Genomic DNA, 24,334 nt, shown 5'->3' with positions numbered 1-24,334 from the left:
ATAGATAGGATGGTGAAGGTGTTTGGTATGATTTCCTTTATTGGTCAGAGCATTGAGTACAAAGTTTGGGAGGTCATGTTGCAGCTGTTCAGGACATTGGTTTTGCTACTCTTGCAAATTCAATTGTGTTCTCCACCTATCAGACGTATGTTGTGTAACTTGAAAGATTCAGAAAAGAATTTAGAATGATATTGCCAGGGGCAGAGGGTTTGAGCTGTAGGAAGAGTCTGTATAGGCTGGGGCTGTTTTCCTTGGAGCATCAGAGGCTGAGGAGTGATCTCAGAGGTTTATAAAATCATGAGGGGCATGGATCAGATAGATAGAAAAGGTATTTTCATGGGGGTGGGGGAGTCCAGAACGAGAGGGCATAGGTTTAGCGTGAGAGGTGAAAGATATAAAAGCGACCTAAAGGGTAACTTTTTCACGCAACGGTGGTATGTTTGTTGGATAAGCTGCCAGAGGAAGTGCTGGAGGCTGGTACAGTTGCAATATTTATTAGGCATCAGGATGGGTATATGAATAGCAAGGGTTTAGAGGGATATCGGGCCAAGTGCTGGCAAATGGGACGAGATTAGGTTCGGATATCTGGTCAGCATGGACGAGTTTGACCGAAGGGTCTGTTTCCATGCTGTATGTCTGTGACTCAGCCAGGGATCAGTTCAGTGGGTTTCAGTCTGTTAAAAGGTTTTATTTTTAAAAATCCGCAACATTCAGTAGGGTGAGGGTTTATTAATTTAAGTACCTGTCTTATGATCTTTTGGTTGAATGTTTTAAATATAAAAATACAGGTACTAATGTGTTCTAGAGTAGTCTTTTGTAAAGCTGTAAAACTCTGCCTTTTTCTGGGTCGACAGATTAAGGTGCAGAGATGGCCATTCGTACAGGGATGTGCTCTTCCTGGGAGGATGTCGGAGATTAGGAAGAGTTTTAATGATCCTGATGATAGTTTGCAGGAAGTGAGGATGCAAATCCTCTTGGATTGCATGGATCAGATGGAGCGGTGCTTAATGGCAATGAAGAATTTACAAGAGTCAGGGTTTGTGATAAGGGTAGTTTCAGGCCAGAAAACTGCAGATACAATCAGGTAGATGGCTTACCTCTCGGAAAGGTAAGAGAGGGAGGTAGGTAGTGCAGGAGCCTCCTCTGGCTATCCCAATCTCAAACAAGTATACTGTTTTGGAAAATGTAGGTGGTCATAAACTCTCAGGGGAATGTTGCACTGACAGCCAAGTTCCTGGTACTGAGACTGGCTCTACTGTAATGAGAGGTTCTCGGTAATTAACGATGATAAGCGACTCTCTAGTCGGGCACAGACTGCTGTTTCTGCAGCTGACACTGAGACATCGGAATGGGGTGGTACCTCCCTGGTGTCAGGGTCAAGGATGTGTCGGACAGACATTAGAATATTCTAAAAGGGGAGAATGACACGTGGGAGGTCGGTGTACATCTGTACCAATGACATAGGAAGGGGAAAGGATGAAGTCCTGATGAGAGCAAATTAGCCTGGAATATAAAAAGTAGATCCTTGGTCGTAATATCTGGATTACTCCCGATGCTACATGCTAGTGAGAGTAGGAATAGCAGGCTGGAGCAGATGAATGAGTGGCTATGTAGGTGGTGTAGGGCAGAAGGATTCACATTTTTTGACCATTGTAATCTCCTCTGGAGTTGAGTCGACGTGCAGAAGAAGGATGGATTGTACCTGAATTGGAAGGTGTCTAATATCCAGGCAGGGTAATTTGCTAGTGCTACTCAGGAGTCATCAAAACAGTGAGGGCGTAAGAGTAAATCCAAAGAGATAGTGTGAAAAGAGGTATGTCTGAGGCTGGTGCAGTTCAGAAGTCAAACAGCCAAGGCAGGCATGGGCAAGGCACAGAACCAGGTAGAACTGAAAAGTTACACCGCATTTTACTTCAATGTAAGAGGCCTGACAGGGAAGACAGATGGGAAGAGAACTTCCAATATTTCTTTGCCATTCCCAGGTAAAAAGGACGGCTGGAAAGTGGGAACATAAGAACATAAGGAATAGGCCATCTGGTCCCTCAAACCTGCTCTGCCATTCAATAAGGTCAGGGCTGATCTTTTCATGGCCTCAGCTCCACTTTCCTGATCTCTCACCACCACCCTTAATTCCTTTCCTGTTCGTAAATCTACATTTTGACCTAAAGATAGTCCAGTCGATAACCTCAACTGCTGTACTCAGCAGCAAATTCCACAGACTCTCAGATTTAGCTGAAGAAGTCCATCCTCAGCTCAATCCTAAATCTTATACCCCCTTATTTTGACGCTCTGCTCCCTAGTTTGACCCATCCCCAGTGGAAATAACCTCTCTGCTTCTATCTTACCTATTCCCTTCATAATTTTATTGTTTTTCCTATCCAAACTCCCATACTTCGAAATTCCAATGAGTATAGTGCCAGTTTTCTCAATCTCTCCGCATACGCCAACCCTCTCAACTCCTGACTCAAAATAGTGAGCCTCCTCTAACCCCCTCCAGTGTCAGTACATCCTTCCTGAAGTAAATAGACCAAACCTGTACACAGTACTCCAGGTGTGGCCTCACCAACACCATATACAGCTGCAGCATAACCATCCCTCTGGCAATGAAGGACAATATTCCCTTCACTGCCTTATTTACCTGCTGCATCTGCAAACCAACTTCCTGTGATTCATGCACAAGGACACCCAGCTCCCTCTGCACAGCAGCATGCTGCGAGTTTTCACCATTTCATGATCCAGTTTGTTGTTAGTCCAACCAAAATAGATGACCTCACATTTCCCAACATTGAACTCCATCTGCCAGATCCTTACCCACTCACGTAACCTATCTGTATCCCTGTGCAGACTTACAGTGGCCTCTGCACACATTGCTTTACCACACATCTTAGTGTCGTCTATCTTTCATGAATAGATGCTGTGTCTGCTCGATGAGACAATTTCTATTCAGATAGCTCACTATTTTTTGTTTGGGAGATCAGGCTTTTTCCCCACTACAGAAGTTGTGCTAACAGGTCAATTTTAAAATATTTTCATCATTTTTGCAGCTTGCCAATCTGTCAGAACCGTCCCAGAGTCCAACAATGTTTAGTGAATTATCACGAGTGCATTTGCTATTTAGCCTCCGCCATCTGTTACAGTCCCCTGGGATGCATTCCATCATGGCCAGGCGACCCATCTACCTTTAGGCTGTTATCTTTTCCAAGACTACCTCTTTACTGAGAATGATTGCTTCCATATCCTCATCTGCCATTGCCTCCATAGGCCTGCGACAATGAAACATTGAGAGTACATAGACAGTATGTTCCTGTTAAGGCCAAGGCTGATAAATGTAGAGAATGCTGCCTGCCGAGGGAAATTGAGGGTCTGGTCAAGAAAATGAAGGAGGGATATGGCAGGTACAGACAGCTGTGTTTGTGTGAATACCTGGAGGAGTATAAGGGCTGTAGGAGTATACCCGGACCAACCAACCCAACCACCCTGTAGCTCAACATTTCAATTCCCCCTCCCACTCCACCAAGGATATGCAGGTCTTTGGACTCCTCCATCGTCAGACCACAGCGAAACGACGGTAGGAGGAAGAACGCCTCATCTTCCGGCTAGGAACCCTCCAACCACAAGGGATGAACTCTGATTTCACCAGTTTCCTCATTTCCCCTCCCCCAGCCTGTCTCAGTCAAATCCATCAAATTCAGCACCGCCTTCCTAACCTGCAATCTTCTTCCCGACCTCTCCGCCCCCACCCAGTCTGACCTATCACCCTCACCTTGACCTCTTTCCACCTATCACATTTCCGACGCCCCTCCCCCAAGTCCCTCCTCCCTATCTTTTATCTTAGCCTGCTGGACCAACTTTCCTCATTCCTGAAGAAGGGCTAATACCCGAAACGTCGATTCTCCTGTTCCCTAGATGCTGCCTGACCTGCTGCGCTTTTCCAGCAACACATTTCCATCTCTGATCTCCAGCATCTGCAGACCTCACTTTCTCCTGTAGGAGTATAGCCGAGTGAAAGCAGGAGAGCAAAAAGGGGACATGAGATAGCTTTGGGAAATAGGTTTAAGGAGAACCCAAAGAGATTCGACAAATACACCAAGGACAAATGAAAAAACAGGCAGAGAATCGGGATGCTCAAAGACCAACAAGGCTGTCTGTGGAACCATGGGAGGTGGGAGAGATATTATCCGAGGATTTCATGTCAGCTTTTACTGAAAGAGGATGTGGAAGTGAGAGAGTTTGGAAAAATAAATAATGATAACTTGACAAGTGTCCATATTACAGAGAAGGTGGTACTGGATATCTTATAATACATAAAGCTGAATACATCCCTGGGACCTGATCAGATGTGTCCCAGAACGTTGTGGGAAGTTAGGGAAGTGATTGTCGGGCCCCTCGCTGAGATATTTGTATCACCGAAATCCACAGTTGCGGTGCTGCAAGACAGGCGCCATTATTTGAGAAAGGTGATGAGGAAAGGCCAGGGAACGATACCCCGGTGAACCTGAAGTCAGGCAAATTGTTGGAAGGGCTTCTAAGGGACAGGATTTGGATGTAATTGGAAAGGCAAGAAATGATTAGGGATAGTCAACATGGTTTTGTGCATGGAAATCACTAACTTGGACTCAGAAAGACATTCAGCAAGGTTCCACATAACAGACTGCTTAGCAAATTATACAAAATTGGCTGGAAGATTGGAGACACAGGGTAGTGATGGAGGGTTGCTTTTTGGACTGGAGGCCTGTGATGAGCAATGTGGTGTAAGGATTGGTGCTGGGTCCACTGCTTTTCATCATTTATATAAATGATTTCTGTGTGAATATAGGAGCTATGGTTAGTGCCTTTACATAGACACCAAATTTGGAGGTGCAGTGGACAGGGGAGAAAGTTACCTCAGAGTATAATGGGACATCACTCAAATGGGCTGAGGAGTGGCAGATGGAGTGTAATTCGGAAAAATGTGAGTTGCTGCATTTTGGGAAGGCAAATCAGGGCAGGACTTATACACTTAATGGGAAGGTCCTGGGGAGTGTTGCTGAACAAAGAGATATTGAGGTGCAGGTTCATCGCTCTTTGAAAGTGGAATCATACATAGGCAGCGTAGTGAAGAAGGTGTTTGGTGTACTTGCCTTTATTGGTCTGTGCATTGAGTATAGGAGTTGTGACATTATTTTACAGCTGTACAGGACATTGATTCAGCCATTTCTGGAATTCCGCTTTCAGTCCTGGTCTCCCTGCTATCGGAATGATATTGTAAAACTTGAAAGGATTCAGACAAGATGTGCAAAGATGTTGCCAGGGTTGAGGGTTTGACCTATAGGGAGAGGCTGAATAGGCTAGGGCTGTTTTTCCTGGAGCATTGGATGCTGAGAAGTGAACTTCGAGGTTGATAAATCGTGAAGGACATGGTTAGGGTGAACAGCCAGGGTCTCATCCCCAGGTTAGGTTAGTCCAAAACCAGAGAGCACAGACGTAAGATGTGAGGCAATAGATTTAAAAGGGATCTAAGTAGCAATGTTTTCAAGCTGAATATGGCACGTGTATAGAATGAGCTTGCAGAGGAAGTGTGGAGGCTGATACGATTACAACATTTAAAAGGCATCTGATTGGGTACGTGATTAGGAAAATTTTAGAAGGATATGGGCCAAATGTTGACAAATGGGACGAGATTAATTTAGGATAACTGGGTGGCATGGACAAGTTGGACCGAAGGATCTGTTTCTGTGCTGTGCATCTCTATGACACGAATAAATTAAAATTAAGGTAGGTTTCTCTTTTATGGAGAGTTAGCAGAAGGTCAGATAATTCTCCTTGGAGCTGAAAAGGTTAAGCAGTGATTTCAACCAGAAGCAGATTTGTTTCCAGGATATTTTATTTACAGAAAGACTGAGAGAAACTATTGTCACAATTTTAGTAACTACTTTCAGGTAATTGGCAAATAATGCAGGTTAAAAATGTGAAGGTTATTTTACTCAGTAGGTTCTGAACATCTAGAACAGTTTGAACCACAGCTGGATGCAACTTCAGTTATTGTCAAAACAGATTTGGAATTTAACTGTCTGAGGATAAATGTGGAGGGCTACTGGTAAATGGGATGGGGGTAATGGCAGAATGGCAGCATCTCCAGAGGGGGAGAATGCAGCGCCAGTGGGCTGAATAGCCCCCAGCCCCTGTGCTCTGTGATACTGCCCCATTGACTGCGAATGATGAAGCTCATCCCAGGGCAGAGCCTTTGTCATGTACAGCACGGAAACAGACCCTTTAGTCAAACTCGTCCACAACGACTATATACCCCAACCTAATCTAGTCCTATATGGCAGCAGGTGGCCCATATCCCTCTACACCCTTCCTATTCATATACCCATCAAGATGCCTTTGAAATAGTGTAACTATACCAGCTGTCACCACTTCCCTGACAGTAGATTCCATACACGCACCACCCTCTACATGAAAAAAGGTGCCCGTTGGGTCCCTTTTATAACTTTCTCCTCTCATCTTAAACCTATGCCCCCTCGTTCTGGACTTCCTAATCCCAGGGAAAAAAACCTTATCTATGTATCCCATCCATGCCCCTCATGATTTTATAAACCTCTGAGGTCACCTTTCAGCCTCCCACCACTCAAGTCACAATGGGGCCTGGCTGATTGACGGCAGCGTCAGACCAATAGGGGAGTTGGTGTGATCCTCCAGCCAATGGGAGTGTATGAGGAGTGTGGCCAGCAGGTCAACACGTGACCATGAGCTGTGCAGGTGCAGTATCACTGTGATGGGGGAAACTCAGTGAGTGTGAAGGGGGTGGGAGAGACAGGAGAGACTGGGAGAGAGATGGAGTTTGTTTACTGGGAGGGTTTATAAACACACGATGTAGGCTGCTAGACCTGAATTACCAGCTCCCAGTAAATGAAAATCAAAAGAATTGCAGATGCTGTAAATCAGGAACAACAACCAGAAAATACTGAAAATGCTCAGCAGGTCTGGCAGCATCTGTGAAGAGAAATCTGTGTTAACATTTCTGATCCAATGACCCTTCGTCAGAGCTGATGTTACTGAGAAAAAATGTCAGTTTATATGCAGAAGGTAGGGGTTAAGGAGTAAATGATAGATGGTGATAGATTCTAAAGAAAGAGATGGGAGCAGTTGGACAAAGGAATGGATAACGATCTGGCTGGAGGCGGGGGGTGAATAGTTGTTTATGGAGACTGTTAGTGACTAACCATAGGTAATGTGTAGTGGCTATGTAATAACAAGGCCTGGTCTATGGGGTAGGGGGGCTTGGACACTAGGACGTGGGAGACTTAGGACCTAAAATTATGGAATCCAATATTGAGCCCAGAGGGCTGAAGGGTCCCAGGTACAAGATGTGGTGGTGATCTTCCAGCTTGTGGGCGGCACGGTGGCACAGTGGTTAGCACTGCTGCCTCACAGCGCCAGAGACCCGGGTTCAATTCCCGACTCAGGCGACTGACTGTGTGGAGTTTGCACATTCTCCCCGTGTCTGTGTGGGTTTCCTCCGGGTGCTCCGGTTTCCTCCCACAGTCACAAAGATGTGCAGGTTAGGTGAATTGGCCATGCTAAATTGCCCGTAGTGTTAGGTTAAAGGGGTAAATGTAGGGGTATGGGTGGGTTGCGCTTTGGCGGGTCGGTGTGGACTTGTTGGGCCGAAGGGCCTGTTTCCACACTGTAAGTAATCTAATCTAATCTTGTGTTAAAGTGTGGCGCTGGAGAAGAACAGCAGGTGAATTGACATATTGGGCCTAAGCACTTCATCAAGAATGTGAGAGTGGGGAAGAGGGCTGACAGATAATAAGATGGGTGGGTCGGGCTGGCGGTAAGGTGGTTGGGAAGGCGATAGGAAAATGCAAGTGGAGGATAATGGTGAGAGTGTGGAGTGGATAATTGGGAAGGAAGATGGACAGGTGGGACAGTTTGAGGGCGGTGCTGAGTTAGAGGGTTGGATCTGAGATAAGGTCGGGGAGAGGAGATGAGGAAATGTTGATGCCGTGTTGTTGAAGAGTCGCTCCATCTCCACCTATTATTTACTCTTTTACCCCTATCTCCTGCAGTCCAAAGATGTGTACGTTAGGTGAATTGGCCAAGCTAAATTTCCTGTCGTATTCAGGGATGTGTAGGTGAGGTGCATTATTCAGGAGAAATGTAGGATAATAGGGTAGGGGAATGGGTCTGGGTGGGATACTCTTCGGATGGTCAGTGTGGATTTGTTGGGCCGAATGGCCTGTTTCCACACTGTAGGGATTTAATTTTCCCAGCTACCATCGGTTCTGAGGAAGGGTCATGGGACACGGAATGGCCCTTGGTGTGTGCAGGAGCTGGAAACTGGGAAGGGGGAATGGCAGCGGAAACCGGGAGAAAATGATTCAGTTTAGACTGGGAGGTTTTAATTTCACCTCTATACAGGTTGTTAGACCTGAATTAGAAACTCTTGGTCCCACAATTGCAGCAAATAGGAAAACGGCTGTGGGCCTCAGTCAGTGATAGGTCCTGGGTTATGGCTGCCATCTTTATTAGGGGCAAGGTACAGTGAGGCGCATGGACATGTCCTCTTCCTGGGTGGGGGAAGGGGGATTTGAAGAGGAGCATTTACACATCAGACACATAGCAGAGAAATATTTGTCTTTTCAATTTATCCTGCACTGATTGAGTTTTGTTTTGTGAATTATTTTTATAGGATATTAATTAAGAATGATTGAGGCCGGGATCTCAAAAACAGATTTCTGCAGTCAACGGTGTCATCAGGATCTGAATATTATTGGCATTTAACAGTGGAAGGAGAAAAGGTTGTCTGTTCCGTCTCTGGGAAAATATCTCCAATACTTTTGTCAAGCAAAATGCAAAAAGATGTTCAAATTCGTGGTTGAATCACCCATGGGCGATTTTGCCTGAGAGGGAGCACAGATTTATCCAAATTATATCTAGTCTCTTTGCAGGAACTGACAGATTATTCCCAATAACCCACTTCATGATGATAACCTGTAAACTCCCTGCAAAATTCTCATTAGAATTCCTTATGAACTCAAATTCCAGCACATTTTCGGGTGGAATGTTCCAGATTCTGAAAACTGTCTGGTGATAGATGCAGGAAACATTGCAGTCTTGATGAAGTGTTGAGATGATCACACCAAGCACTACTGATGCTGCCTGACCTGAACACAATGACCAGTATGGATAAGATGGGGCATTGCTGGAAGTCAGAGTCTATATAATGTGGGCCTGGGGAAGTGCAGCAGGTCAGGCAGATTCAGAGGAGCAGGAAAGTTGATGTTTTGGATCAGTACCCTTTATCAGTCCTGATGAATAGTCCTGACCCGAAAAGTCAACTTGCCAGCCCCATCGTATTCATGCTGGTCATCGATCACCTATTTATTCGAGTCACACGTTCTGGCACTCAGCGTGTAACCGATATTGTAGTGCGTGGTGTGATCATCTCAACACTTCTTCAAGGCTACAATGTTTCCTGCATCTGTCACCATTTCAGATGCTGCCAGACCTGCTGAGGATCTCCAGCACTTTTTGTTTTTATTGTGGATTTCCACCATTTTGCTGAGGCACTTAGAGTCAGAGAGTTATCCAGCACAGAAACAGACCCTTCAGTCCAACTCGTCCATGTCGACCAGATATCCGAAACTGATCCAGCTCCATTTGGGTAAGTTGGCCTATATCACTCTGAACACTTTCTATTCGTGTACTCCTCCAGACGCCTTTTAAAATTAATTCGACCTGTGCTCATCATTCCTATGGCAGCTCATTCCATACACTCACCAATCTCTGAGTGAAACGTTTGGCCCTCAGATCTGTTTGAAACCTTTCCCTTCTCACCGAAAACCCAATTCCCTGTAGTTTTGAACTCCCCGACAGTGGGTGGAAACAAAGACCTGGCTATTCACCCTGTCTGTGCTCCTCTATAAGGTAACCCCTCAGTCTCTGACACTCTCGGGAAAAAGCCCCAGCCTATTCAGCCTTTCCCTTTAACTCCACAGTCCTAACAATAGCCTTGCAGATATTTTCTGAAACGCTTCTCAAGTTTAGTAAAACAGAGTCATAGAGATGTACAGAATGGAAACAGACCCTCTGTCCTAATCGTCCATGCCAACCAGCTCATTTATACATGTACCAAGCAAGTTATCTCTATGGTCCTTTTGAAGTCTTTCCCCTCTCACGTTAAAGCTATGCCCTCTGCTTTTGGACTCCCCTATCCTGGGAATAAAGAAACTGACTAGCCACCATGTTGTTGCTCCACACAACTTTGAAATGTTGCATCATAATGCCATCCAACAGCATCTACTGCTCCAGGGAAAGTAGCCTCAGCCATCCCTATGGTTCAAATGTTTCAATACTGGCAACACCCTTGTAAATCATTGCTGAACTTATTCTGGTTTCCCAACATCTTTCCTATGGAAGGGAGACCAGAATTAAAAGAAGTCTGGGCATTCCAAAAGTGGCCGAGCCAATATACTGTACAACCGAACCATGATCACCCAACTTCTATACTCAATGCACTGCCCAATAACAGCTAGCATACCAAACACCATTTTCACTGACCTGTCTACTTTCAAGCCCACTTTCAAGTAATTCTCAACCCACACTGCACAATGTATTTGTTCGTGCACACTTCCCAGGAACTTGTCATTATGAGGTTGAGTCGTATTGTGGTAACATTTTTCCGAAATCAGGAAAAATAGAATTGAGTGTAGTATTGTAAAACTGGCCTCACCAATGCGCAGTACAGCCACAACGTGTCCTTCCTATGTTCGCAAGTTCGCATCCCAGTCATTTATATAAATGACAAAAAGTAGTGGATCAAACAGCGATCGTTGTGACACTCCACTGGTCACAGGCCTCAAGTCTGAAAAGCAGCCCTCCACTACTGTCTTCTACCTTTTGAGCCAGTTCTGTACTCAAATAGATGATTTCCTCTGTATTCCATGAGATCTAACCTTGTTAACCAGTCTCCCATGAGGAGCCTTGCAGAACACCTTACTGAAGTTCACGTAGATCATGTCCACCACTCTGCCTTCATCAATCCTTCGTTACTTCTTCAAAAGACATTCTTCCCTTTGGAAAACGTAACAGCTACAGCACCAGAATAATCGGTCCACCGTGTCTATGCAGATTATGAAGCCATTCCAAACTAATTTCATCTGCCTGTACATGATCGATATTCCTGCCAACCCATGCCGGCTTATGTGTTTGCCCTATTGCCTCAAAAACGTTGTGATTGTTTTTGCTTTTGCATCTCCCAGGAGAGTACATTCTAGTCAACTATCACCTTCTGCATAAGAAACTTGCCTGACATATCTCACTTTAAACTTGCACAGATGTTGTTGGAAATTCCCAGCAGGTCATGCAGTATCTGTGAAGAAAAATCAATTAATGTTTCGGGACCGGTCACCCTTCCTCAGAAACATTAACTCTAATTTCTCTTCACAGATGCTGCTAGACCTGCTGAGCTTTTCCAGAAACTTCTGTTTTCTTTCTGGTTAACAGCATCTGCAGTTGTTTCGGTTTGCATTTCCTTTAAATTGCCCCCTGTCCTCTGAAATGTGTGGCTCTAGAATTTGTCACTTCCCCCTTGGAAAATAGATTTCGATTATTCACTCTGTCTGTGCCTCTCTGGTTACCCCCCAGCTACTGACTTGCCAAAGACAAAAATCCAAGTTTTTCCAACCTCTCCCAATCCACACAACATCCTGGTAAACCTGTTTTCACCATCTCCAAAGCCTCCAAATCCCCTTGAAGTCTTTCACCTCTCATGTTAAACCTATGCTCTCTACTCTTAGACTCCCCTACCCCGGGGAGAAAAAAAAGAACCCATGACTAGTCACCCTATCGTTGCTCCTCATAATTTTATAAAGTTCTACAATGCCACCTCAAGTGTCCAGTGATCCAGGGAAAATAGCCACAGCCTATTCAGCCTCTCCCTATGGTTCAATAATGGCAACACCCTTGTAAATCTTTTCTGAACTCTTTCAAGTTTCCCAACATCCATCCTGTACCAGGGAAACTGGAATTGAAAGCAGTACGGAAATTCCAAAAGTGGTCGATCCAATAAACTGTACAACCGAAACATGACCTCCCAACTCCCATAATCAATGCACTGCCCAATAACAGTTAGCATACAGCACACCACCTTCACCGACCTGTCTACCTTCAACCCCACTTTTAAGGAACTATCAAACCACACTGCACAGTCTGTTCGTTCGTGCACACTTCCCAGGAACTTGTCATTCTGAGGTTGAGTCCTATTGTGGGACCTTCTTTCTGAAATCAGGGAGACTAGAATTGAATGTAGTATTCTAAAACTGGCCTCACCAATGCCCAGTACAGCCACAAAGTGACCTCCTAACTCCTATACTCAGTGACAGAATCCCTACAGTGTGAAAACAGGCCATTCGACCCATGAGACCATACCGATCAACGGAACAGCATCCCACCCTAACCATGTAACCTCTCATTTCCCACAGCGAATCCACCTTACCTACAAGCCTTTGGATTGTGGGAGGAAACGAGAGCACCCAGAGGTAGCCCACACAGAAACACAGTGGGAGAATGTGCAAACACCACAATGACAGTGCAATTGAACCAGTCCATTTATTAATCAGTGCCCTGACCAATAATGGTCAGCATCCCAAATGTCAACATCTGATCTCCCTGAAACTCTATTTTGCAGGAACTATGCAGTTGTTCTGAGCCTTTCAGAGGGATTGAAGTGGATGGAGAGAAAACAGCAACAGGGTTGAATTTTGATCTATAAAAATTCTCTCCATCTTCCCCCTCTCTGTCTGTTCCCCCCTTTCTTCCACTCTCTGTCTGTCCCCCCATCTGTCTGTCTGTTCCCTGTCTGTCTGTCTGTCCCCTCTGTCTGTCCCCCGTCACTTCCTCTGTCCCCACTGTCTGTTCCTCGTCTCTCTCTTCATCCTTCTCTCTGCCACCCTTCTCTATCCCGCCACTCTCTCTGTCTCCCCACCCTCTGCCACCCAATGCCTGCCTACCCTCGTCTCCCTAGGTCTGGACTCCCCCACCACAGGGAAAAGACCGTGTCTATTTAACCTATCCATGCCCGGCCTGATTTTATAAATCTCTGTAAGGTCACCTCTCAGCCTCCGACGCTCCAGGTAAAACACCCTATTCAACCCTGTCAACAACCTTGTAATTCTTTTCTGACCCCTTTCAAGTTTGTGAACATCCTTCTGATCGGAAGGAGACCAGAATTGCATGGAATATCCCAAAAGTTTCCTTAGCAATGTCCTGTACAACCACAATATGACCTCCCAACCCCTATACTAAACTATCTGACCAATAAAGGAAAGCAGACCAACTGCCGCTTTCACTATCCTATCTACCTGCGACTCTACTTTCAAGGAACTATGTACCTGCACTCCAAGGTCTCTTTGTTTAGCAACAGTCGGCAGGAACTTACTATTCACTGTATAAGTCCTGCTAGGGTTTGCTTTTCCAAAATGCAGCACCTCACATTTTTCTAAACTGAACTCCTCAGCCCATTCGCCCATGTGATCCAGATGCCTTGTACTCTGAGGTAATCTTTTTCACTGTCCACTCCAACTCCAATTTCGGTGTCATCTGCAAACTTACTAACAATACCTCTTATGTTCACATCCAAGTCAATGATATAAATAACGAAAAGTGGATCCAGCACCGATCCTTGTGACACTCCACTTGTCACAGGCCTCCAGCCTGAACAGCACCCATCCGCCAGCACCCTCTGTCTTCAACCTTTGAGCCAGTTCTGTATCCAAATGGCTAGTTCTCCCTGTATTCCATGAGATCTAACCTTGCTAACCAGTCTCCCATGTGGAACCTTGTCAAAAGCCTGACTGAAGTCCATGCAGATCATAACTACTGCTCTGCCCTCATCAATCCTTTTTGTTACTTCTTCAAAGAAACTGACTCAAGTTCATGAGATGTGATTTCTCACACACAAAGCTGTTAATAATATCCAGGACTTAACTCTGTACACTGGGCTCTGCGTTACCCAGCTATAAATGCTCATATTCTGGATAAAGTTCACGTACACCAGCTTTGTGTTAGTGACTGTATATTGAGTCATGTTAATATCACCCACACAGGGGAGTTCCTTTTGAAAGGCAGTCCCAATATCCCTAAACCCCTCCTGTCTGCTCTGTCTCCTCCATCCCCACCATAGACAGTAAGTGGGAGGAGCTCATGGAGATTCCATGCGAGTGAGATTGAGAACATCTTCCCTTCTTTACACCATCCCACCAAGAAATGGTGGTAGTGTCTTTATCTCTAGACCAGGATCAGTGTTGAGTAACAGCATCTTTGAAGAGGCTGATAAGAAAACGTGCTCAAGCCACCAGGCCATGCTGTCTCCCAGCTGTCCCTGCCTGAGCCTCCAAACAGAACCTTTCTGTTCAAAGTTTGTGCGAAGATTTATAGCTCAGGTGTTCTGTTCGCCGAGCTGGAATTTTTTGTTGCAAACGTTTCGTCCCCTGGCTAGGCGACATCATCAGTGCTTGGGAGCCTCCTGCGAAGAGCTTCTTTGATGTTTCCTCCAGTGTTTTGGTGGTCTGTCCCTGCCGCTTCCGGTTGTCAGTTTCAGCTGTCCGCTGTAGTGGTTGGTATATTGGGTCCAGGTCGATGTGTTTTTTGATGGAGTTTGTGGATGAATGCCATGCCTCTAGGAATTCCCTGGCTGTTCTCTGTCTGGCTTGCCCTATGATAGGAGTGTTGTCCCAGTCGAATTCATGTTGCTTGTTGTCTGCATGTGTGGCTACTAAGGATAGCTGGTCGTGTCGTTTCGTGGCTAGTTGATGTTCATGTATGCGGATTGTTAGCTGTCTTCCTGTTTGTCCTATATAGTGTTTAGTGCAGTCCTTGCATGGTATATTGTACAGTACATTCGTCTTGCTCATGTTGGGTATCGGGTCCTTCGTTCTGGTGAGTTGTTGTCTGAGCGTAGCTGTTGGCTTGTGTGCCGTTATGAGTCCTAGGGGTCGCAGTAGTCTGGCAGTCAGTTTCGAGATGCTCCTGATGTATGGTAGTGTGGCTAGTCCTTTTGGTTGTTGTATGTTCTCGTTCCGTGGTCTTTCTCTTAGGCATCTGCTGATGAAGTTGCGCGGGTATCCGTTTTTGGCGAATACCTTGTATAGGTGTTCCTCTTCTTCTTTTTGCAGTCCTGGTGTACTGCAGTGTGTTGTGGCCCTTTTGAATAGTGTCCTGATGCAGCTTCGTTTGTGTGTGTTGGGGTGGTTACTTTCATAGTTTAGGACTTGGTCTGCGTGTGTGGCTTTCCTGTATACTCTTGTAGTGAATTCTCCGTCTGGTATTCTCTGTACCATCACGTCTAGGAATGGGAGTTGGCTATCCTTTTCTTCTTTTCTCGTGAATCGGATTCCTGTGAGTGTGGCGTTGATGATCCGGTGTGTTTTTTCTATTTCCGTGTTTTTAATGATTACAAATGTGTCATCGACATATCTGACCCAGAGTTTGGGTTGAATTTGTGGTAGGACTGTTTTTTCTAACCTTTGCATAACTGCTTCTGCTATGAGTCCCGAGATTGGTGATCCCATGGGTGTTCCGTTGATTTGTTCGGAAATCTGGTTGTTGAATGTGAAGTGTGTTGTGAGGCACAAGTCCAGTAGTTTAAGTATGCCGTCTTTGTTGATAGGTTCAGCGTCCTGTTTTCTGTTCTGTATGTCCAGTAGGTTGGCTATTGTTTCTCTGGCTAGGGTTTTGTCAATCGAAGTGAACAGTGCCGTCACGTCGAATGAGATCATGGTTTCTTCTTTGTCTATGTGTATATTTCTGATGATGTCCAAGAATTCCTGTGTTGATTGTATAGAGTGTTTGGATCCGCTGACCAGGTGTTTTAGTTTCTGTTGTAGTTCTTTGGCCAGTTTGTATGATGGTGTCCCTGGTCGTGATACTGTGAGTCTGAGTGGGATGCCTGGTTTGTGTACTTTAGGTAATCCACAGAATCTGGGGGTGTTGTTGCTTTCCGGTTTCAATCTTTGTAGAACAGCTCTGGTTATCTGTCCATTTTTTTTGTAGATTCCTTAGTGTGTTATTTATCCTATTAGTGAGCTGTGGGGTGGGGTCAAACTCCCTCTTTTGGTAGGTGTTGGTATCTTCAAGTAGTTGTTGTGCTTTTTGGATGTAATCAGATTTATCTAGGATGACCGTCATTCTGCCTTTATCTGCTGGTAGTATGATTATGTTCTTATCGTTTCTTAGTGATTTCAGTGCTTCCCTCTCCTTGGTGTTGAGGTTATGTGTTTGTCTTTTCCTTATTATCATAGTTACGACAGTTTGTCTCACTGTTTGTTGTGTCTCTTCTGTCAGTCCATTGTTCCTGAGTGTGCATTCTAGTGCTGCTAGGAAGTCTGCTGTCTTGGCGTCCCTGTGGTTGTAGTTGAGCCTCTTGGCCAGTATTGTTCTTTCCGTGTCTGTGAGCTGTCTGTGCGAGAGGTTTTTAACCCACGTGTGTGTGTTGTAGTGTCCTCTTTGTTGTGTGTTAGTTTGGCCATTTTTTCTTTTAGTGCCGTTTTTATGCGGTGTGTGGTCCTGTTCTGTCCTATGGTGACAGCCTGTTCTATGGTCCGCGTCCATTCCTGATTCGTGGTTTTTGAAATTAACGACTTTTGGCGCGCAATTTCATGTCTGTATCTGTGAAGTCGGTTGTGCGCGTCTGTGATCATTACCTGGATCATCCTGAACCCATTCTGCTGGGCTGTTTCCCTGGCTTGTGGATTGTTGACTGGCGGTCTGTATCTGACACAATGTGGAAGGATTCGATTCTTTCGGCATTCATGCAGGAACCGGAGTTGTTCGTATATGGCGCTTAGTCGGTTAGTGCAGGATTCCCATTTCCTGGCTTGTCTCAGCGTCTCTCGCCCGTAAGTGTTCAAAGTTTGTGCGAAGATTTGTAGCTCAGGTGTTCGTTGTTGTGGTTCTGTTCGCCGAGCTGGAAGTTTTTGTTGCAAACGTTTCGTCCCCTGGCTAGGCGACATCATCAGTGCTTGGGAGCCTCCTGCGAAGCGCTTCTTTGATGTTTCCTCCGGTGTTTATACTGCTCTGTCCTTGCTGCTTCCGGTTGTCAGTTTCAGCTGTCCGCTGTTGTGGTTGGTATATTGGGTCCAGGTCGATGTGTTTGTTGATGGAGTTTGTACAATCAACACAGGAATTCTGGGACATCATCAGAAATATACACACAGACATAGAAGAAACCATGATATCATTCGACGTGACGGCACTGTTCACTTTTATTGACAAAACCCTAGCCAGAGAAACAATGGCCAACCTACTGGACATACAGAACAGAAAACAGGACGCTGAACCTATCAACAAAGACGGCATACTTAAACTACTGGACTTGTGCCTCACAACACACTTCACATTCAACCACCAGATTTCCGAAAAAATCATCGGAACACCCATGGGATCACCAATCTCGGGACTCATAGCAGAGGCAGTTATGCAAAGGTTAGAACAAACAGTCCTACCATAAATTTAGCCCAAACTCTGGGTCAGATATGTCGATGACACGTTTGTAATCATTAAAAACACGGAAATAGAAAAAACACACCGGATCATCAACGCCACACTCACAGGAATCCGATTCACGAGAGAAGAAGAAAAGGATAGCCAACTCCCATTCCTAGACGTGATGGTACAGAGAACACCAGACGGAGAATTCACTACAAGGGTATACAGGAAAGCCACACACACAGACCAAGTCCTAAACTATGAAAGTAACCACCCCAACACACACAAACGAAGCTGCATCAGGACACTATTCAAAAGGGCCACAACACACTGCAGTACACCAGGACTGCAAAAAGAAGAAGAGGAACACCTATACAAGGTATTCGCCAAAAACGGATACCCGCGCAACTTCATCAGCAGATGCCTAAGATAAAGACCACGGAACGAGGACATACAACAACCAAAAGGACTAGCCACACTACCATACATCAGGAGCATCTCGGAACTGACTGTCAGACTACTGCGACCCCTAGGACTCATAACGGCACACAAGCCAACAGCTACGCTCAGACAACAACTCACCAGAACGAAGGACCCGATACCCAACATGAGCAAGACGAATGTAATGTACAAAATACCATGCAAGGACTGCACTAAACACTATATAGGACAAACAGGAAGACAGCTAACAATCCGCATACATGAACATCAACTAGCCACGAAACGACACGACCAGCTATCCTTAGTAGCCACACACGCAGACAACAAGCAACATGAATTCGACTGGGACAACACTCCTATCATAGGGCAAGCCAGACAGAGAACAGCCAGGGAATTCCTAGAGGCATGGCATTCATCCACAAACTCCATCAACAAACACATCGACCTGGACCCAATATACCAACCACTACAGCGGACAGCTGAAACTGACAACCGGAAGCGGCAGGGACAGACCACTATAAACACCGGAGGAAACATCAAAGAAGCGCTTCGCAGGAGGCTCCCAAGCACTGATGATGTCGCCTAGCCAGGGGACGAAACGTTTGCAACAAAAACTTCCAGCTCGGCGAACAGAACCACAAGAACCTTTCTTTAGTTTCTCTCCTGTCAGACTCTCCAATTGCTCAGTTTGTCCAGGATCCCCTCCTGGTGCTGTACTGCTCCTGTCCCTCACTGACCTGTCCATCCCCCAGTGTCCTCCACATTCATTCATTGTTTACAATCCCATTGTCCCAGTCCTCCAGCCCCGCCCCCTCCACTCTATTGGGCAGCAGATGCTGTCAATCACCCAGGCTCCTATATGATCTGGAGCATTTGCTGAATGAGGGGAGACCAGTGCACGGGCGCAGTGCTGGCCAATTGTCGCAGTGTGTGCAGAGTCGATCAGTGCCAGGGAGGGAGGCTGTGGGTGTGTGGGATTAATCTATCATTTGCAGCTCCATAACTTCCTCCTCTGGGAACAGGACCCGGCGAATAGCCTCTCTCCTGGTATCCTGACGAGTGGTCAAAGTATCACTGGGGGTGCATTTTGCAGAAAGTTATCAGAACGCTTTTTGTGAAGATTCAGGATTGTTATGGAAAGGGACAAGGATGGGTCTGCAATTAGAGGTCGAAATTGGTTCATTTTAGTTCATCCAGATATGTTTTTGCCAGAGTGTGCAAGAAGCAGTGTGTGCAGTATGGTTCTCATCAGAGGGTGGAGGTGGGGAATATAAATGAGATGTTCCAGATTGATTTTTCCCCAATACGGTTCCAACCAGGAAGGAAACCCGGGGACCTAGGTGGAGGATTCACCAACACTCGGGAGGCTCCGAGTCAGAATCATTGATTTGGTTCTGAGTCTGCAGAAAGGAGCAAGGTAACTGAATTCAAGGAGATGAGAGAGATTGTGAAAACTGGGTATGGTGGAAAGGAGTGAGGAGATTGGTTTGGTCTTCAGTTAACAAGAGAGATAAATTAGGAGACTGAGATTTAAAGCTTTGGGGGAACAAGGAAACTACAATTTAATACTATCATTGTCTTATAAAGTTCCATCCTGTATTTACAGTGGTGACTTGTTTTCTCTGTTGTAGGATACTGAAAGGGTGAATTTACAGTTGAGAAATTCAAATTGAACTTCATGTTCAGACCTGAAGGTGACTGGATCCGTCCCAATCTGAATATCGTTGCCCTTTTCATCTGGAAGGAAAGGTGTGCATTCTGCCCGTGGACGAATATTTCAAATGTCAGTGCGTCTGGAAAAATTACTGAAACACAGCCAAGTCCATGTTCGCGAAGTTTATGGCTTTGAATGGAGGCTGGTTATCAGGATTACCTCCATGGCAACAGCAGTTTAAAAAGTCTACTTCAATTCAGCACATTGTGTTTAAACAACACATCCCTCCCCCACACACCCATGGCTCACTCAAGTACCAGACAGTCTCTTCAGTTTCAGTGGGATTGTCTGTCAGGATTTTGATGTGGAGGAGACGGTGTTGGAGTGGGGTGGGAAAAGTTATAAATCTCACAACACCAGATTATAGTCCAACAGGTTTATTTGGAAGCACGAGCTTTCCGAGCACGGCGTAATTTTTAACTTTATCAGGTGTATCTCTATGATGATAGACTTCTTCAGTTAAGTACTTCAACAATTAGAGGCCACAAGTTCCCCTCTAGCAGTGTCAACTGCTATTCTGGCCCTGGGGATAATACTCGTCACTTTTTATCCCCAATCCCATCAAGCTTTCTGTTGATCTTTAAAGTTTTTCTAATCTCCTAGCTTCTCCTTGGTCTTTGCCAATTTGTATGTCTTATATTTCAATTTGATAGACTCCCTTATTTCCTGAGCCACCCATGTAAGATTATTCCGTTTCCTACAGTCCTTCCTTTTCACTGATATATACTTTTGCTAAACACTTTGAAAAATTGCTTTGATATTTCTCCACTGGCCGTCAACCGTCCCACCGTAAAGTCTTTGCTTCCAGTCTACATTAGCAAACTCCTGCCTCATCCTATTGTAGTCTCCTTTGTTTTCGCCAGGATCTTGGGATTGGATTTAATCTTCCCGCTTTCCATCTGTATTCGAAATTCATCCATACTTATCACAAATCAGATTACAAGGTGAGGTGATGTTTCCTGGGTGTTTTGGTTTTCATTATCAGTGATCTTGGCTTTGTAATAAAGTATAGGATAGATATTCACAACAGCGTATTCTGGACAGTGTGAATGTACTACACAGTTTAAAACCATAAACCACTGTCTTCCCTCAGTTTAAAATTGCAAAATTATTATCTCCTACATGCTTCCTCACTATCTAAGTTTGGAATGCTAATCCACCTGACTATCCGGCATTTTTCGAAAATCTCCTTGGGTGAATGTGGTGATTTTTGGATTCAGCTTTCCAGTTATTACCGTAAGAAGATAAGCACTGTGCACAGGAGAGGCAATGCAGCCTTTCGAACCAGCTCCACCATTTAATACCATGATGATTGAGCTCACCTCGGTCTCAGCTGGATTTTCCCGCCTGCTCTCTCTCACCCTTCAACTCATTGCAAATTAAAACTTCGTTAAATTTGCTCATTGTCCTGGCATCCACCGCATTTTGAATAGGGAATTCCACAGATTCACAGCACATTGAGATAAGTACATTCTTCTTCATGAGAATAGAATAGAGTCCCTATAGTGCAAAGAGCGAGTATTCATCTATCAAGTCCACACCAACCCTATGATGAGCATCCTATTCAGACCCACCCATTGCCTGTAACCCTGCATTTCCCATGTTTAATGGCTTAACCGGCACATGCATGGACACTGTGGGCAATTTAGTTTGGCCAATCCACCTAACCTGCACATATTTGGACTGTGGGAGGAAACCCACGCAAACATGGGCAGAACGTGTAAACTCCACACAGTCACCTAAGGCTGGAATCAAACCCAGTCCCTGACGCTGTGAGGCAGCGGTGCGAGCCCCTGAGCCACCTCTGCTTAAAATCTGCTACCCTGCCCCACAATTGTCTGAATCTATGTTCTTTACATCAGAAATCAGGTTGTGGAAGCAGATGTCTCAGTAAAACCCAGTGACAGCCCATATGCCCAGTGTGTCTGAATGGGGATCCTAAACCCAACACCTTCCACCCCACACTTTTCATTCACTTTCCAGAGACAGGGCTCCAGTGACCTCATGGGTACTACAACTCCCGCAATCCCTGAGGCAGGTACCACACGTGTGTGGGGAATCCGGCACTGTAAATGTACAGAATGTGGGCTGATTTTGGAGCATGTGCTTTGGGGTAAGTAGCGGAATGTACTTCCCACAGTGATTGGCTGGAGGAGAAACGTATCTGCTTGCAGTATTGATCGGTTGGGGGGCCAAAGTCCATCCCCAACTCGTCATAACACTGGGAATCGACCAATGGGAAACAATCTGACCCATTCTCCCAGACTGAAGTTCCTCTTCTGTCCAGGATTAGATTACTTACAGTGTGGAAACAGGCCCTTCAGCCCAACAAGTCCACACCGACCCTCCGAAGAACAACCCACCCAGACCCATTCCCCTACAATTACCCCTTCACCTAACCCTACGGGCAATTTAGCATAACCAATTCACCTAACCTACACATCCTTGTGACTGTGGGAGGAAACTGGAGCACCTGGAGGAAACCCACGCAGACACGGGGAGAATGTGCAAACTCCACACAGACAATTGCCCGAGGTGGGAATTGAACCCGGGTCTCTGGCGCTGTGAGGTAGCAGTGCTAACCACTGTGCTGCCCACATTCCTTTTTGTTTCCTTTTGTTTCATTCTGCTGTTACATTATTGACTTGCAGCAACTGAAGGGAAAGGAAGTGAACCCAGAAAGGGTGCAGAGTCTAACCAGGGATGGGAATTTTGGAATGGATCTGTTTATCAGCAACTCCATGAGAATGGGGAGGGTGTACATTAGGAGGCAGCAGAGTCAGAATGATCCAGAGTAAGTGGGCTGGAGGGTTACAGCTTTGCCGGGAGAAGGGGTAAAAAGATAGCCCAGAGAAACTAGAATTGTTCTGAATTCCTAATCTGTACATATTCCTTTATACAGGGTTCTAGATGGTGAAGATTTGCAGACTGAAATCTCAAACTCATGTGCAGATTGTGATTAAGTTAATCCGCATTTCAAGAACCAAACATAGAGAATCACTCGGCCAAAATCCTGCAACACTCGCCAAATCACAGCTTTGTCGGTCCATCTGCACTAAATGGACTGTGAATGGTTCAAGATAGCAGCTCACTACCATGTTCTCAAGGGTAACTAGAGATGGGGAATAAATGTTGGCTGAGCCAGTGATGCCCATATCCTGGAAATGGTTTCTATCTCGAGTTGCTAAAACGCAGTTGATGTTACTGCAGGATGATGAGCGATACTGAGTGCATCCTCCAGGAGGCAGCACCATCACATTACCTCTGTTTACACCCACACAGTAACACCGCAATGTCACTGGAACAAAAGACAGTGAAGCCAAAGCAGGGCTTAGATATAGTTCTTTGAGGTAAAGTCATCAAAGGGGATTGGAGAACAGCAGGAACAGGAGATTGAGCTGCATGGTTAGCTGTTTCCCCTTGAATGGTGAAGCACGAGGGAAAGGCCGAATAGCCTCCTCCTGCTGCTATCTACCAGATATGTATATAGCCATGGAGCCCGGGCAGGAAGACGTAGGCAGGGCAGGGATTCTCCAGAAGATTGCACTTCCACATTAGGTTTCAGTGAGGGATGGTTTGATGGATTTATTTAACATTTGTCTTTAACACAAGGTTTGTGAATTTGGTTTTAAAATATTGTAGCTGTTTATTCCACAATAAATAAAACTAAAAGAAAAGAAACGAATCTATCTGAATATAGCAGTTTTTAAAAATTCCAAACGCCCTGTAAAACAAAATCCTGTCTATTCCCGGACACCATCCTTTCCAGTTATTCAAACCCCTGAGAACTATTCCCTCCCTCTCTGAACCTTTGGTTTGATTTAAGTGCTTTTCAGTTCTCCATCTTTGAGCTGTGTTCTCTTTTTTCCCCATTTCTCCTACCCAGAGATGTTACCACACACAGCTGAGCAACTTTCCCACCATCAACATCATCATTACGCCATTCTGTTTTTTGTTAATATATAATCACCAGCAGCAAACCACCCGTGTAACCAATTGAATATTTACAAACAAATCCCAAGTAAATCATTGCAAAGACAGAGTGGGAAGGGACAAATCAAAGTTGGGGGTGAGAGGGCAGCAGTGGAGTTAAAGCACTGTATCCCCTGCGATGCCCACCTCTATCTAAAGGCATCGAGAGCATTGATACACACCACATGCTCCTTCTCCAAGTCACCCTGTTGTGTCGCCTTTATCCTCAATCACAGAATAGAATCCCGACAGTGTGGAAGGAGAGCATTGGCCCATCAAACCCCACCAACCATCCAAAGAGCATCCCACCTGGAGCACTCCATCCCTGTAACACTGCATTTCCCATGGCTGATCCACATAGTCTGCACATTCCTGGATACTGTGGACAATTTAGCACGACTGATCCACCTAACCCACAAATCTTTGCACTGTGGGAGGAAACCAGAGCTCCTGGAGGGGACCCACACTATCCTGGGGAGAATGTGCAAACTCCACACAGGTTGGTGACCAAGGATGGACTCCAACCTTGTACCTGGTGCTGTGAAGCAGCAGTGCTATAATCCCAATTTAAATCAAATCAGATGATCCCTGTTCATTGTCACATTACTGTTTATTGGAGACTTATTGCCCAGAGAGACATCCTGAGATTCAGAAAGAGACAATATAAATTCAGTCAACTCCAGCCGAGTTAATGTGATTAACAACAACATTGTTCCTACAACAGTGTCATCAGAC

General features: G+C 45.4%; 1 long non-coding RNA gene across 1 annotated transcript in view; it reads left to right on the top strand.

The window, feature by feature from the left end:
- Window positions 1-23,312, top strand: part of LOC148148380 (uncharacterized) — a 29,972-nt gene extending 6,660 nt beyond the window's left edge. The window contains exon 3 of the long non-coding RNA XR_015759254.1: window positions 19,545-23,312. This is a non-coding gene — a long non-coding RNA (uncharacterized LOC148148380). The remainder of the gene's footprint in view (window positions 1-19,544) is intronic.
- Window positions 23,313-24,334: the final 1,022 nt, after the last annotated feature.

The sequence above is a fragment of the Chiloscyllium plagiosum genome, unplaced genomic scaffold (assembly GCF_037043375.1).
Source record: "Chiloscyllium plagiosum isolate Xiang-an unplaced genomic scaffold, Cpla_swu_hap1 HiC_scaffold_13, whole genome shotgun sequence".
Lineage (NCBI taxonomy): Eukaryota > Metazoa > Chordata > Chondrichthyes > Orectolobiformes > Hemiscylliidae > Chiloscyllium > Chiloscyllium plagiosum.
The sequence above is the reverse complement of the archived record's forward strand: the minus strand, read 5'-3'. Positions and strand labels throughout refer to the sequence as shown.